General features: G+C 39.6%; 1 long non-coding RNA gene across 2 annotated transcripts in view; it reads left to right on the top strand.

Annotated features, from left to right (window-relative positions):
• LOC137623676 (uncharacterized) overlaps window positions 1-14492 on the top strand; it is a 126037-nt gene that overhangs the window by 13956 nt on the left and 97589 nt on the right. For both annotated transcript variants that reach the window (XR_011040609.1, XR_011040610.1), the window contains exon 2: window positions 11217-11327. This is a non-coding gene — a long non-coding RNA (uncharacterized lncRNA). The remainder of the gene's footprint in view (window positions 1-11216; window positions 11328-14492) is intronic.

Genomic DNA, 14492 nt, shown 5'->3' with positions numbered 1-14492 from the left:
AAGTCAGGTCTTTGTTAGTTCAAGTGATGTCTTTTTGCGTATTTTATGACGAAAGTTTTAGAAACTTGTAATGACTGCTGTAATTCATATTTTAAAGTATTTCGGTGAATTCCAATGTTGATAATTTTCTTAAATCTCGAAATGTAATAGCTCAAGGTTTACAGTGTTCAAGTGCAGTACTAAATTAAGACAAAGAAGTTAAGACTTCACAGACTCGCAGTCATAACACCCCGGTGACCCACAAGTATCGTTGTCGAGGTCATAAAAGTAAGTGCGCAGCTCATCATACCGCTTGCCAGTGCATACGAGCTTGATGTTTTATTTTCCTGTGAGCGTAAGCGAGCCAGTGGCAGAATAAGAACCATTATATTTAGCGTTGCTAATGTTAGAGTAACATTGCTAATGTTAGCGTGCGCAGCTCAACATTACCGCTTGCCAGTAAATACGAGCTTGATGTTCTATTTTCCTGTGAGCTTAAGTGAGCCAGTGGCGGAACAAGAACCAATATATATTGTGTTGCTGATGTTATGAACTTCTAGTTTAAGTTAGGTTAGTTTGTTAGGTTCTGCACCCTTTTTGTACCTTTTTATATGTGTAAAGGGTAGATGGAAAATTGCTTTAAAGTACATGCTAGTATTACCGTAGCATTGCTAACATTAGCAATGACATCGTAACGTTTGTAACGCTGTGTAACATTGGTAAAGTTGCTAATGTTAGCGTTGGCAGTACATACGTGAGTAAAGTGACACAATTTGAACAATTCATTATATTTAATAATTTTAACTATATATATAACAAAAGACATATTTAAACATTTTAACAGAAAATATGTTTTCCTGTAGAAAATAACGTGATTTAACCGGTTTTCACCTTCATTTCATCCGTAATAACAGCAACCAGTTTGGCTACTTTATAGTTAGTCAAATTGGTTGTTCTGTTTGTTTGCAGTTGAAATGAAGGTCACGTTCGGTCAAATCACGTCATTTCCTACAGGAAAACATATTTTCTGTTCGAAATGAGAATCTGTAATACAGTAAAACTTTACCATATAGGTATATCATCATCTCCGCCTATTGATGTCAAGGGACCTCGGTTAGATTTTGACAGTTTTGTTTATGTTGAGCTTTTAATTCAATATTTCTCAATGCATCATCATGTTTTTTGCGCTATATAGTTCTCAGCCATGTAAGCCTGGGTCTTCTAACTCTTCTAGTGCCTTGTGGAGCCTAGCTGAACGTTCGGTGAACTAAACACTGGAGGAGTGCGAAGGGCGTTCCCAAACCATCTCCATCTACCCCTCATCATCATCGTGTCCACATATGGCACCCGAGTGATCTCTTATAGTATCATTTTTAATCCTGTCCTGCCATTTAACTCCCAGTATCCTTCTTATGGCTTTGTTCTCAAATCTAAATCTATTGGAGATTGTTTTATTGCCCTACCATGATTCATGTCCATAGAGTAACACCAATCTCACTAAACTGATATATAGTATGATTTTTATATGTAGTTTCAGGCAATTTGATTTCCAAATTTTACTTAACCTAGCCATTGTCTGATTAGCTTTTTTCAATCTTTCAGTAAACTAATTCTAAAGACTGTTTTGGAGATCATAGTTACTAGATACTTAAATGAGTCTACCTCATTAATAATTTCTCCTTCCAGTGATATTTCATTTTCCATTATATAATCCGTTCTCATCATCTCTTATCTCTTCTATTTATCCGCAACCCCACCTCGTGTGACATTTCATGCATTCTGTTAAGCAAGAATTGAAAATCCTATGGATTTATGCTAACAAGGACAGCATCATTAGCATACTCTAGGTCTCCTAAATTCCTATCACCAATCCAGTCTAATCCCTCTCTACCATCTCTTGACTTCTATGCATTGCAAAATCAATGAGGAGGATAAACACCGTAGGTGACAACACATCCCTCGGAGTACTCCACTGTTCACTGGAAATTCATTTGATAATACTCCAGTAACATTAACTTTGCACTTGCTATGCTAATGGACAGACTTGATTAAAATCAAATTTACATTTTCAAGAGGAAGCCATAACAACTCAGGACTCCACAAAATTGGCCGGTGCACACTGTCAAAGGCTTTTTCATTGTCCACAAATGCCATCTAGGGGATTTCTATATTCTATGCATTACTGTACATGTCTGAAAATGAAAACTTGGTCGGTGCAACTTCTACCTTTTCTAAATCTTAACTGTTCATCAATCTTTCTCTCCAGTCTCTAAGCATACTACCGTATATACTTGCGTAACATGCGACTTTTGAAGACTGATTTTGAAGCTAAATTTAAGGGGGTCGCATCATACACGAGATATAAAATTAGCTTATGCATTCTTGGACTAAGCTACGTTGTCGTTTAAACTTTATATCCATTTACTGGGGTAAAAGACATACAGCTATATTTTAAATAAACCGGATTTTGATTAAAACTTCTTGTTATACTTGATCGTATTCAATAGTAATACATGTATTATTCATACTTTAATATCATTTATAAATAAAACCATGCGAATTATAATCTTTTCCGTTGTTTACGTTTGAAAGTTAATCGGCACTCCAGTACGCTTTCCGAATCAGCTGATTAAAGCAAACTACCGAAGAATATTTCATATTTACTAAAAGAAGTTACTTGATCTATCGTTTTCCAAATAGCATACTAGTTTCAATAGTTTCATTTGAAATACTGCTCTCCTATTTTATTTACTGCTGAGTTAACCGGAGTTTTATTCTGTTGCCGATGTACGACAATTTATTTTTTTCTTAGCTCTGTGGTGCTTGATTATAAATCTTCACAAAATGCATATCTCGTTATAATAAAACTATATTCCCTGGTTTCAGGTACTGTAAGTTTATCTTTAAAATTCAGCATTTACATTTTATTGCATGATTTGCAAATTCATAGGTTCCACTAAATTTCTCTTCTGTTTCCTCCAGTTTTGGACACAGCTTTCTCCTCCGATTCCAAACAGAATAGCGGCTATGAATATTTTTTGTTTGCTCGCCTTTATTTACAGCATGTTAGTTTATATTTGGCATCATATTTTTTTATCTTTTCTCAATTGGCATCATATTTTTTTATCTTTTCTCAATAGTGAATAAGGGTATAATGTAAAATGTCAGGCTTATGCTACTTTGTTTACTATCGTACAATATTGATACATACATACATATACCAAAGGCACTTCCCCCAATTTTGGGGGGTAGTCGACATCAACGACATCAACAAATGAAAAAAAAAGGGGGGGTGGACCTCTACTCTCTACGTTCCTCCAGCCTAACCAGGGACTCAACCGAGTTCAGCTGGTACTGCTAGGGTGCCACAGCCCAACCTCCCACATTATCCACCACAGATGAAGCTTCATAATGCTGAATCCCCTACTGCTGCTACCTCCGCGGTCATCTAAGGCACCGGAGGAAGCAGCAGGGCCTACCGGAACTGCGTCACAATCGCTCGCCATTCATTTCTATTTCTAGCATGCTCTTGCCTCTCTCACATCTATCCTCCTATCACCCAGAGCTTTCTTCACACCATCCATCCACCCAAACCTTGGCCTTCCTCTTGTACTTCTCCCATCAACTCTTGCATTCATCACCTTCTTTAGCCGACAGCCATTTTCCATTCTCTCAACATGGCCAAACCACCTCAACACATTCATATCCACTAGCTGCTAACTCATTTCTTACACCCGTTCTCTCCCTCACCACTTCGTTCCTAACCCTATCTACTCGAGATACACCAACCATACTCCTTAGACACTTCATCTCAAACACATACAATTTCTGTCTCCATCACTTTCATTCCCCACAACTCTGATCCATACATCACAGTTGATACAATCACTTTCTCATATAGAACTCTCTTTACATTCATGCCCAACCCTCTAATTTTTACTACTCCCTTAACTACCCGCAACACTTTGCAACCTTCATTCACTCTCTGACGTACATCTGCTTCCACTCCACCATTTGCTGCAACAACAGACCCCAAGTACTTAAACTGATCCACCTCTTCAAGTAACTCTCCATTCAACATGACATTCAACCTTGCACCACCTTCCCTTCTCGTACATCTCATAACCTTACTCTTACCCACATTAGTTGATGCCTCGTAGGATTTTTATACAGGAGAGGGGGTTCCCAGCCCCCTCGTCCCGTCCCTTTTAGTCGCCTCTTACGACACGCAGGGATAACGTTGGCGCTATTCTAAATTGTTTTTATGCCCCCGCGGCCACAGGGGCATAATATTGATGTGCAAACAAAATACCTGCTATATGGTTCTAGTGTTCATAAAATCTTTTTTTTTTCTTCAGTTATTTTGGCTCTATGCGTTTACGCAGTGAATATAACGATACTTTTAACGTTATTTTCTAATGTTCTGACCCATTGAAGTAGATGGAATAAAGAAATTGAGTAAAAAATGTTTGTTGTAATTTATTTTTCTGAAAAATCAACTCGCATGATACACGAGATATATGATAAAATCATATTTTATGGGTGAAAATGTGCGGGTCACGTAAGACTTTGCAAGGAAAATATGTGAAGTAAAGAAATTACTTCTTAAAAATAACGTAAATTTACATTACAGTACTAAATTGAATAAAGAATAAAATGAAATTGGCGACGAAAGTCTTACATGATTTACGTATTAAACTTGAATCTAGAAGGCTTTTAACAAAATTTTGGGAAATGAAAGTTACTTCTTAAAAGATAATGTAAATGTACATATACTAACTCGAATAAAGAATACAATGAAATTAACTATGAAAGTCTTATGTAATTTAGATAATAAACTTTAATCTGCATGAGAAGAACTCATTTTGAGAACTGGCTAACCTGTCTTTAATGCACAAACAAAATATAAACAAAAGTGTTAATAAATTACTGTGTTTACACTAGACCAGCTTCGTAAGGTAGCTCCCCCCAAAAGACATTATTCGTTCCGAGCCTAAGTCCATCCATTCAGCCCGAGATGAATAATCTGCAACCACGTCATCTTTACCTGATATGTGGTCTATATTAATAAAATAGGGTTGCAAACAGTATAAGGACCACTTAGTTGAACTTTGATTATTAATTTTCATCTTATTCACTAAAGTTAAAAAGAACTTGTTTATCACTGTGATTAACGCTAGTTCCTTTTCAACTGTCGAGTAGGCTCGCTGATGTTTCTTCAGCTTCGATGACATAACAAACGGGGAAGTGTTCCTTCCTCGTCCTCTTGCAACAAAACGGCTCAAGTCCCGTTATCCGACACATTCACTTGGATAAGGGATTTCTTGTTGAAATTGGTGTTCGCAGTATCGGTTTCAAAGTTAATGTGGCGTTCATCCTATTGAAGGGTTCCTGGCACTCGCTGGTTCATACAAGTTTTTTCTTGGAGCTTGTCAAATCTGTCAAGGGAGTGACTACAGCCAAAATGTTCGGGCAAAAACGTTGGTAGAAGCCTGCAATCCCTAAAAATTGTTGTAATTGCTTCCTTGTGGTGTGGGGCGGTTGATGCTTTCCTTACTCCATTGACCTCAGCGGCTACTGAGGCTATTAGTCCTCGTCCTACTTCAAATCCCAAGTACCAAACTGTTGCCTTTCCAAATTCGCTCTTCTCCAGGTTAATTGTCAGGTATGTGCTCCTCGCAGCTTTTGAAATACCTTCTTCAGGATTCAGAGATGTTCTTCCCAGGTCGATGAATATACCACAACATTGTTGACATATACGCCAACTCCTTCTATCGATCCTAGAAGGTTATCCATCACACTTTGAAAAGTAGCGCGGGCGTTCATTAAACCAAAGGGCCTGATGGTGTATTGATATAACCCAAACGCAGTTTTAAAAGCTGATAACAATTTTGCATTGTCGTCCAAAGGAATTTGATAACCTTATAACAGGTCTATTTTGGTGACAAACCTCGCTTGTCCGATATTGTCGAGTAGTTGGTCGATGAGCGGCAAATCATAATTATCGGCCACGCTGATAGTTTAACTTTTGGTAGCCCGTACACATCCTAAATGATTTGTCCTGTTCATCACGAGCAAGTATGGAGAATTGTAAGGGGTTGAACTTTGTTCGGCTAATCCGTTTTGTAACAAATACAGTAGTACACTTCTTTTCTCATGACTTCTTGGTGATACAGCGACAGTTGATAGGCGAATTGAGTAAATGGTGTTTCCGTTTTGAACTATTATATTTGAATAAACCTTTGACTAAGGAAAAGAAATAACACTTATGAAAATTATACAATCACTTGGTTCACTTGAAATTAAATCTGAATATATTCAAGTTTTGACACTCGGTGGAAATAGATAACCAGATAAAATACTAGAACCTATCACCTTCCTACAGGGCTGTTTACATCAACTCTTAAGAGAATTTTTATAAGCACAGTAGGATTACAAAGACTCGTCATACTAAATCTTCGATATATCACTGAACACTTGAAACAATACACTGAGTTGCATGCGATAGCGAGAGAAAGGGGAAGATGGCTGTCTTAAGGCTAGAAATCTCTCTCTCTCTATGCAACCCTGGGGTCGCCTTATATAAGAGACTTAGCTACTTCCAGAATGTTCCAAAAGAGTGAGTTCTGGAAGCGTGGGTGCTGGCAAGGCGTCAAGAGTTACCAAGTATTGCTCTCGAATGCTTATGCAACAGGGAATCCTTGGTTTCCTGGGCAACTATCACGCACAGTGAGGCAACTGTGTGTCAGCCAGCTCCGCCCAACCTTTGTCCCCGAAATGGAAAAAATAAACATCCTATCACTGGTTTTTTTTTTCAAATTTTCCAGATTACATGGCATTTTTAATTTAAGCATAAAACTTACCCGCTGGTTATATAAGAATGGCTAAAGTCCCTAGACGCCTGGCAGAAAATTCAAAATCTCGCGGCTATCGCAGATATGCCAGGTGTACACTAGCGCCCTCGCGGTAGACAGGTCGAACTATGCAAAACCCTTCAGATCTTCTCTGCCACCATTGCTGTCTGGAACTATTGGAAATTCTCTCGAAACTTACTCTGTTTTGGACGGTTATTTGGTGATGTACACCGTTTTGTTTTTTAGTTTGGGCTTTCGTATAATTGATTTGCTTTTCATTTTTTCTTGAAATCTTTTTGTTTTGGAGTTTATTTATGTAATTTAACCTTTGTATATGTTTTTGGTCTGAGGAGAGTCGCAGAACCTTTTCTCAGTCAAGGAGAGCTTTCAGCCCTATCTTGGAACATTTCCGGGGTCTCTTTTTCTCATTGACCCGTCTACGTCCTGAACAGGCCCCTTAGGATAAGTTCCCTGTTAGGCGGCCCAAGTTCCGGTGGAATCAAAGCAACGATTAACCGGACTTTCTGGCCCCTATGGGACCAGCGGAACGATTAGACCTGCAATGGGTGTTGACCTAAGGAACTTCTTGCATGGGAGTGGATATTCTCGTCCTTTCCCCGCATTTGATGCTGTTCTCGGACTCGTCAAAGAAAAGGGTGGGAGGGGGCGCATGTTCCGGTCCAGACCTATGGTCAGGACCAGAAGGGTACCTCCTCCTCATTCAGGTAGGCTAAGAGGCTGTAGTCTGGCCCTTCTTCAGATCCTACAGATCCTGCCAAGTCACTCCGTGCGCGACGGCTCCATGGTACTGGCGTATTCCAACCAGCAGGGAGGTACAGTTTCATACTTTCGCATCTTGCAGTAGGGATACTGAGATGATCCGAAGTCCACTCGATACCGCGATCGGCTCGCTCATTCCGGGCAGAGGAATGTTTTCTTCGACAATCTGAGCAGAGCCTCACAGATAGAGCACCTGGGGGTCTTTGGCCTCTAGTAACCAGCAAGTCCTGGCCTGGGGGTCCTGATCACGACAGCCTAGAACTTCAAGCTTCCGCTGTACTTCCCCCCAGTCTCGGACCCCAAGACTCTTTGGCAAGATGCTTTCCGGTTTCCGGTGACGGTGGGACAGCATCGACGCCTACGTCTTTCCACCATTGTTGTCTGTTGAGGAGGGGTCACAACGAGACCAGGTTGTCTGTCAACCTTTCGATGGCCCTGAGAGCTCCGCTGCAACTATACGCAGTATGGTTTCCGGATCTTCTGCATCCCCTGACGGAACTCCCGGGAGAGCTTCTTCCACGACACAGCCTACTCAGACAACCACACTACAACATCTTTCACAAGCAGTAGCATCGCTTCGGCTTCACGCCTGGAGACACTACGCCGCTCTTCACGAAGAGACAACCCGCAACAGGCGCGGGGCTTAAGTCGCGTCACCTGCAATAGTCATCCGCAGGTGTACCAGGCGAAGTGCAGAGTCTTCTGTGGTTGGTGTCGTGGGAGAGGTACCTCTCCCTTGAGGCGTCTACTCCAACAATAACGGAATTATTGCTTATCGGCGGGAGGAAACTCATTTCCGCTCGGCAGTGAAGCCTTTCTCTTAGCCTTTCCCAGGCTTTCAGGCTGAAAGAATAGGTTTTTTCCTTCCCGCTGGATCTTTCTTCTCTCATGCGAAGCTACGATCATACCTCCCCCAGTCGGAGTGAGACCACCTCCATGGAGCATGGTTCGGACTCTCAAGTCCCTTAAGAGATCTTCTTACGAACCATTATGTCAGGCCTCTGATAGTCGTCTGTCTTGGAGGACGGTGCTCCTGCTCGCTCCGGCCTCGGCCAGTGTGTAAGCAATCTTCATGGTCTCATACGACTCCGCCCTTTCAAGAGAACAGGGGGAGGTAACATTCAGGTTCGCTCCTGAGTTGTTTTCTAGACTCAGAATCTTGGAGTCTCGGACTTTCGGTTTGACTCCAAGATTTCGAGTCTCCGTTCTGTATCAGATGACCCAGACCTTCTCCTTCTTGCCAGTAAAGGAACTGAGGGGTTATCTTTGAGAACAGCTGCAGTTTGTCCTCACATGCAAGCCCGGTTTGGGAGCACAGGAAGGACACGGGAGAGTCACCAGTATACCTTTTCAGCTCGGACTCAAGGGCATTCATCTCGACCTGAATCCAGACCCTCCCCGTCACGTCGCCCTACAGCACGATGTCGGATACATCGCAACGTCCCTCGCCTTCAAGAAGAACTACTCTGTGATGCAGGTGCTATAAGCTGGAGTCCGGAAGCATCTAATGACCTTCGCAGCCCACTTCCTGCAGGACGTGACCCACAGGAGTATCGATACGTTTCTATCGCTCTGTGGTGGCTACACAACAGCTGGTCTAACCTCAGGCTCCTTTTTGGACAGGTAGCAGAAGGTTGAGGGCATTGTTACCAGGTTTTAGACTGCATGAACGGAAGAAGTATGTCTGGCCCTTACTTCTTTCTTCATCGTCCCCCCTACTGGGGAAGCAGCATCCTGGTCTCTGCATAGCTGACCTCAAACCTCTGCAGGTAAACCATGCTTCCTTGTGTTCCAAGTATTGAGACAATACTGTCGCGTCCCCCATACCCTGACGAGGTGGTATTGGGAATGTCCTAACCCAGGGTTCTTGATAGAACTACAGGTCAACTGCCTAGGACGGGTCACACTTTCTTCCTTCACACACAAGCTTATGTAGGCCACACGTTTCCTTGCTGAGCAAGGAACTTGTGAGGTGCAGGGACTCCTTTTCTTGAGTGCGACTCACTCGGATTCTGAGTCCCCGGGTAAGCCAAAGCCAGTATGGCTGGGGACTTTCCACCCTTCCTAAGGGGTAAGTCACCCAATGTAAATAGCGTGGTTTGTATTTCGGTTATGGAACAAATGACAAATTCGGAGATAATTTGTATTTTTCCTAACCATACAAACCTTAGCTATTTACACATATTTGCCTGCCAGCCCTGTCCCCCAAGTCAAGTCCTACCTCTAAGTGAAGCGAGACATTTCACCGGTGTGTGTGTGTGTGGGGGGGGGGGGGGTAGGGGGGGTAGCAAGCTACCCCTCCTCCTACCCCTGCTAACTAGCGCGGGGTAGTAAACCCTCGTTAAAATCTAATGGCTCGTCAATTTCAGCTACGCCGAAAGTAAACCCAATGTAAATAGCTAAGGTTTGTATGGTTAGGAAAAATACAAATTATCTCCGAATTTGTCATTTATGGATGAATCGCGCCAGGAGTTAGAATTCTGGAAAACTTCGGTTTATTTCTCTGGGAGTAAAAGAGAATAATAAATTACTGCCAAGATCACGGTGTTATTAATTCAATACTTCTCCATTCATCATCTCCTACTTCGTGCTTCATAGTTCTCAGCCATGTAGGCCTGGGTCTGCCAACTCTTCTAGTGCCTTATGGAGCCCAACTGAACATTTGGTGAACTAATATTTTGTGGAGTAATCTCTTATAGTTACATTTAAATCTATTGGAGATCGTTTCATTGTCATACTATGACTCATGTCCATAGAGCAACACCGATCTCACTAAACTGATATATAGTCTGGTTTTTATGTAATTTCTAGAGATTTGATTGTCAAATTTTACTCAACTTAGCCATTGTCTGATTTGCTTTTTTCAATCTTTCCCTAAACTAATTATAAAGACCCTGTATTGGAGATCATAGTTCCTAAATACTAAATTGATTCTAGTTCATTAATTCTTTCTCTTTCCAATGTTATTTCATCTTCCATTGCATACTCCTTTCTCATCATCTCTGTCTTTCTTCTATTTATCTTCAGCCCAACCTTGTGTTATTTCATTCATTCTGGTAAACAAACATTGCAAATCTTATGGTGGTCTGCTAACAAGGATAGCATCCTCAGCAAACTCTAGGTCTGCTAAATTCCTATCACCTATCCAGTTCAATCCTTCCCCACCATTTCCAACTGTTTTATGCATTAAAAAATCCTTGAGAAGGATCATCAACATAATTGACAACAGATTCCCTTGGAGTACTCCAAGATTATAACTTTAAGCACGTCATAATAAATAAGAAAACTAATTATAACAATACTGTAATATCTTGATAGAAATATATCTTATTTTTTATACTAAAGACTAAAGTTCTCTATATTGAATGATAATTTTAAGACTTGGCAGAAAAGTGAAAGAATTTGGTTAGGTATAAAATGAATCTGGCTAGAAAAAATTTCTCCTTGCCAAATATTTTCTATAATAGTTGTTTCATACACCATGCATAAGTTATCTTGATTTTGTAATACAGTAACTGCAAAAAGGTGAATTTCAAAGATGTTCAAATGTGACTTTGCCTTATCTTATTTTATTAGGTTTTCATACACTATATTTACTTTCAGGCATCACTTGACTATTTTGTGTGCGGAAGGCTCATAAAAGAAGGCAGCAGGATACCAAGCATACCTTTTGTGCCTCACTTCTGCATTGTCTTTCAGCTTGTCCTACGGCCTGTAAGTTTTTAAGTGAGATTTTAGTCAAAGTTTCACAAATGGGTAATTCTTTATAATAGCTCCATTAGTATGTATTTTCACTAAAAAGGGGTAAGTGGCACTAGGTCTGGAAGTGGTTTACAAATCAAAATTAAATTCGAACCACGTAAAAAAAAAGTCCTCGTAACTCTAATTCTTTTTGAGACAGAGCTCTCGTTTGTACGTTAAAAACATAGGTTATGTCATTATTACATCACTGACTGAATTTTACGTAGCAAGATGTCAGCCAAACGTATAAGTTTTTAACCAATGATGATTATCCACATTTTACTTGGGACTAGCATTTTAACAAAACTAGAACCACGTGTCTTGAATACCCAATCAGGTGACAGTTTTACTTGGAAACTGAACCCTTTTCACCAATTTCCACCTAATTTTTCAAACTTTTGAGAGCCAAAAAGTTGCGGTTTTTCATTCCCCATCTACTTTGACATCAATTTCTGTAGATTTTCTCCTAAGTTCTTGTCTCAATTATTTAGATTATAAAGGTTTCGTTTTGTGTTATTGTGGTAACAACTAAAGAATGATAAAGTATTGCCAAGATTACGGTGTTACTAAAAGTAAAAAGGGCACTATTTGCCCCACCTCTGGTTGTAAGTACAGACTTTATATTAACAAAAAAGGATTTTGGTGTGACAGAATGCATGTTGTATTGAAAAAAGGAAGAAAGAAAATAAGGTGTCGTTTTTACGTATCAATTTTTAAGGGAACTTGGTTTGAAAAGTCTCTTTCAGATATAGAATCTAATTTGTTATTTGTATAATAATTATATTGGTGTTAAATTTAGTTGAAAATTTGTTGAAAATTAATTAAGAATTTCCGGAAACTGTAAATGATTGGTGCTCATTCATTCGTGAGGTTATTGTGCATTCAGTATTGAGTCTGAAAGGTGCAGCTCACCTTTACCCTCTAATCCAAGTAGGTACACAAAGGGTTTTAGGCTTTCTTATATTTAATATGGCTGTGTAGGGGGGTCGCAGGGGGATTCAATGCCCCCCCCCCTGCTAGGTAAGGATATGGCTACTAAAGTCAGTTTTTTTTTTTAGTGAGGCAGATTTGCACCGGCTCACAGGGGTGCCCTTTTAGCTCTGAAAAGTTTCCTGATTACTGATTGGTTGGAAAAGATTATTCTAACCAATCAGATAGCAAGAAACTTTTCCGAACTAAAAGGGCACCCCTGCGAGTCTGCAAATGCGTCTCATTGAAAAAAAATTGAGTATAGGTTAGGTAGTTTGATTAGGTTAGCTGGTGGCCTTGTTTATTGTTGATTTTACAAGTACCATTAGTTGTATGTTAAAATGAATTCTTTATTTCATTCCCCACCCAAAAACCTGTTTCCCATTGCTTAGATAAAGCACTAAGTAATTCATCAGAAAAAGAAAATCAAAATTATTATTGACAGAGCTATTGTATAGAATTACCCACAAATGTAATTGGCTTTGTTTTTAGTTATAATGGAGAAACTCAGTAAAAAAAAAAAACCTTAACAAAATTTGGAATAAAACACTGGTACAGTATATCATTATTATGAGTACCTGATACTGAGTGGTTGGAAAGGAACCTCAGTTTGATAAGGACCGGTGAATCGACTTCCAACAATCTTACACGGAGATGTTTCAACATCTCAGTGTTCATAATCATGTTCTTGGGTATAAGAAAATATAACAATATAGAACAAGCTGTACATTGACTTTGTAAACCATAAATATACAGGTAGTCATCAATTAGAAGACCGAGATAAGGACCGAGAAATGGGCTGTAGTCGATCTGGACTTGTGTCAAACTTGAAATCCCTGAATTGCATTATTCTATGCTCTTGTCACAGGATATCATATGCTTCATCAAAGCATATTTGTTTTTATCAATTTTGGGATAATTTTATCAGTCGACTAATACTGTCCCCCTCTTTTTTTCCCTCGATTGCGATCAGCGTATCTCAAGGTCCCTCCACCGTATCAAAAAATGCGCACATATGAATAACAAGGAATATCATTTGGATAATTTCTCAACTTAATCAAAATATCTACATAATGAATATTACGTCAGCACCAATATGTTATAGCATATAGTTATCACACAGTTTGTTTATAGCCCACATGAATGTGCTCTCTCTCTCTCTCTCTCTCTCTCTCTCTCTCTCTCTCTCTCTCTCTCTCTCTCTCTCTCTCTCTCTCTCAACATGCTTAGTCTGGATAGAAAATATAATTAAGTCGAGACTAAATCTGCAAGTAGTTGAAGATAAAGAAGAGGAAGAAGAAGAAACAGAAGAAGAAGAAGAAGAAAAAGAAGAAGAAGAGAACAATGAACAGGATATGTGTAAGGATGCAGAAGAAATCATTGATATAACCTATGATGCCATCCAACAACATACTTATGAAGAAATAAATTACCAGATGGAAACAAATAATAGATCCAAGAGACTACCCGGACCTACATAATTTTAGGGAAGAGCAAGAACAAGAAAAAATAGAAAAGAAGGATATAGTCTGCAATATGCTGAAAAGAGGGAATTGCAGATTTGGCGAAAGATGCTACTACAAGCATCCAAAGATATGCCATAATTATGAAATATATGGTAAATGTGCGTATTTAGACGGATATGGAGACGAATGCAGAGATCTCCATCCAAAAATATGCAAAAACCTAAAAGAAGGAAAAGGATGCATTTACAACAAAAAATGTCGATATATGCATCCTGCAACCATGAATGAATGTAAGAAAACTCAGCAAACTGAAAAGAAAAATGAAAGCAAAAAAGAAACAAAAAAAGAAACAAAAAAGCAGGCCGTGTATATACCGCGCTTTGAACCAAGAGCCCCAAGATATGAGGCCTTTCAACCCAAACCTGCACATTTAGAGCCCAACTACAAAGAATGCATCTATAATGCCAGGGGTTGGTGCAGATATGGGGACAGTTGCAGGTATACACACACAAATAAATATGAAGGCGAAAGAGCAAATATAATAGAAAAGTTGGATTTTTTAATGGCAGAATTCTGGGAAATGAAGAAAAGAACATCATATCAGAACAGGAAGGAAGCATGGGAGAATCCATATTATTACCAATATTAAATAATGGGGATGAAACACAAACCATAATAGTAATGAATGCACAGGGTTTAGTCA

The sequence above is a fragment of the Palaemon carinicauda genome, chromosome 30, assembly GCF_036898095.1.
Source record: "Palaemon carinicauda isolate YSFRI2023 chromosome 30, ASM3689809v2, whole genome shotgun sequence".
NCBI classification, from domain to species: domain Eukaryota; kingdom Metazoa; phylum Arthropoda; class Malacostraca; order Decapoda; family Palaemonidae; genus Palaemon; species Palaemon carinicauda.
This window is presented reverse-complemented; position numbering and strand designations above follow the sequence as displayed.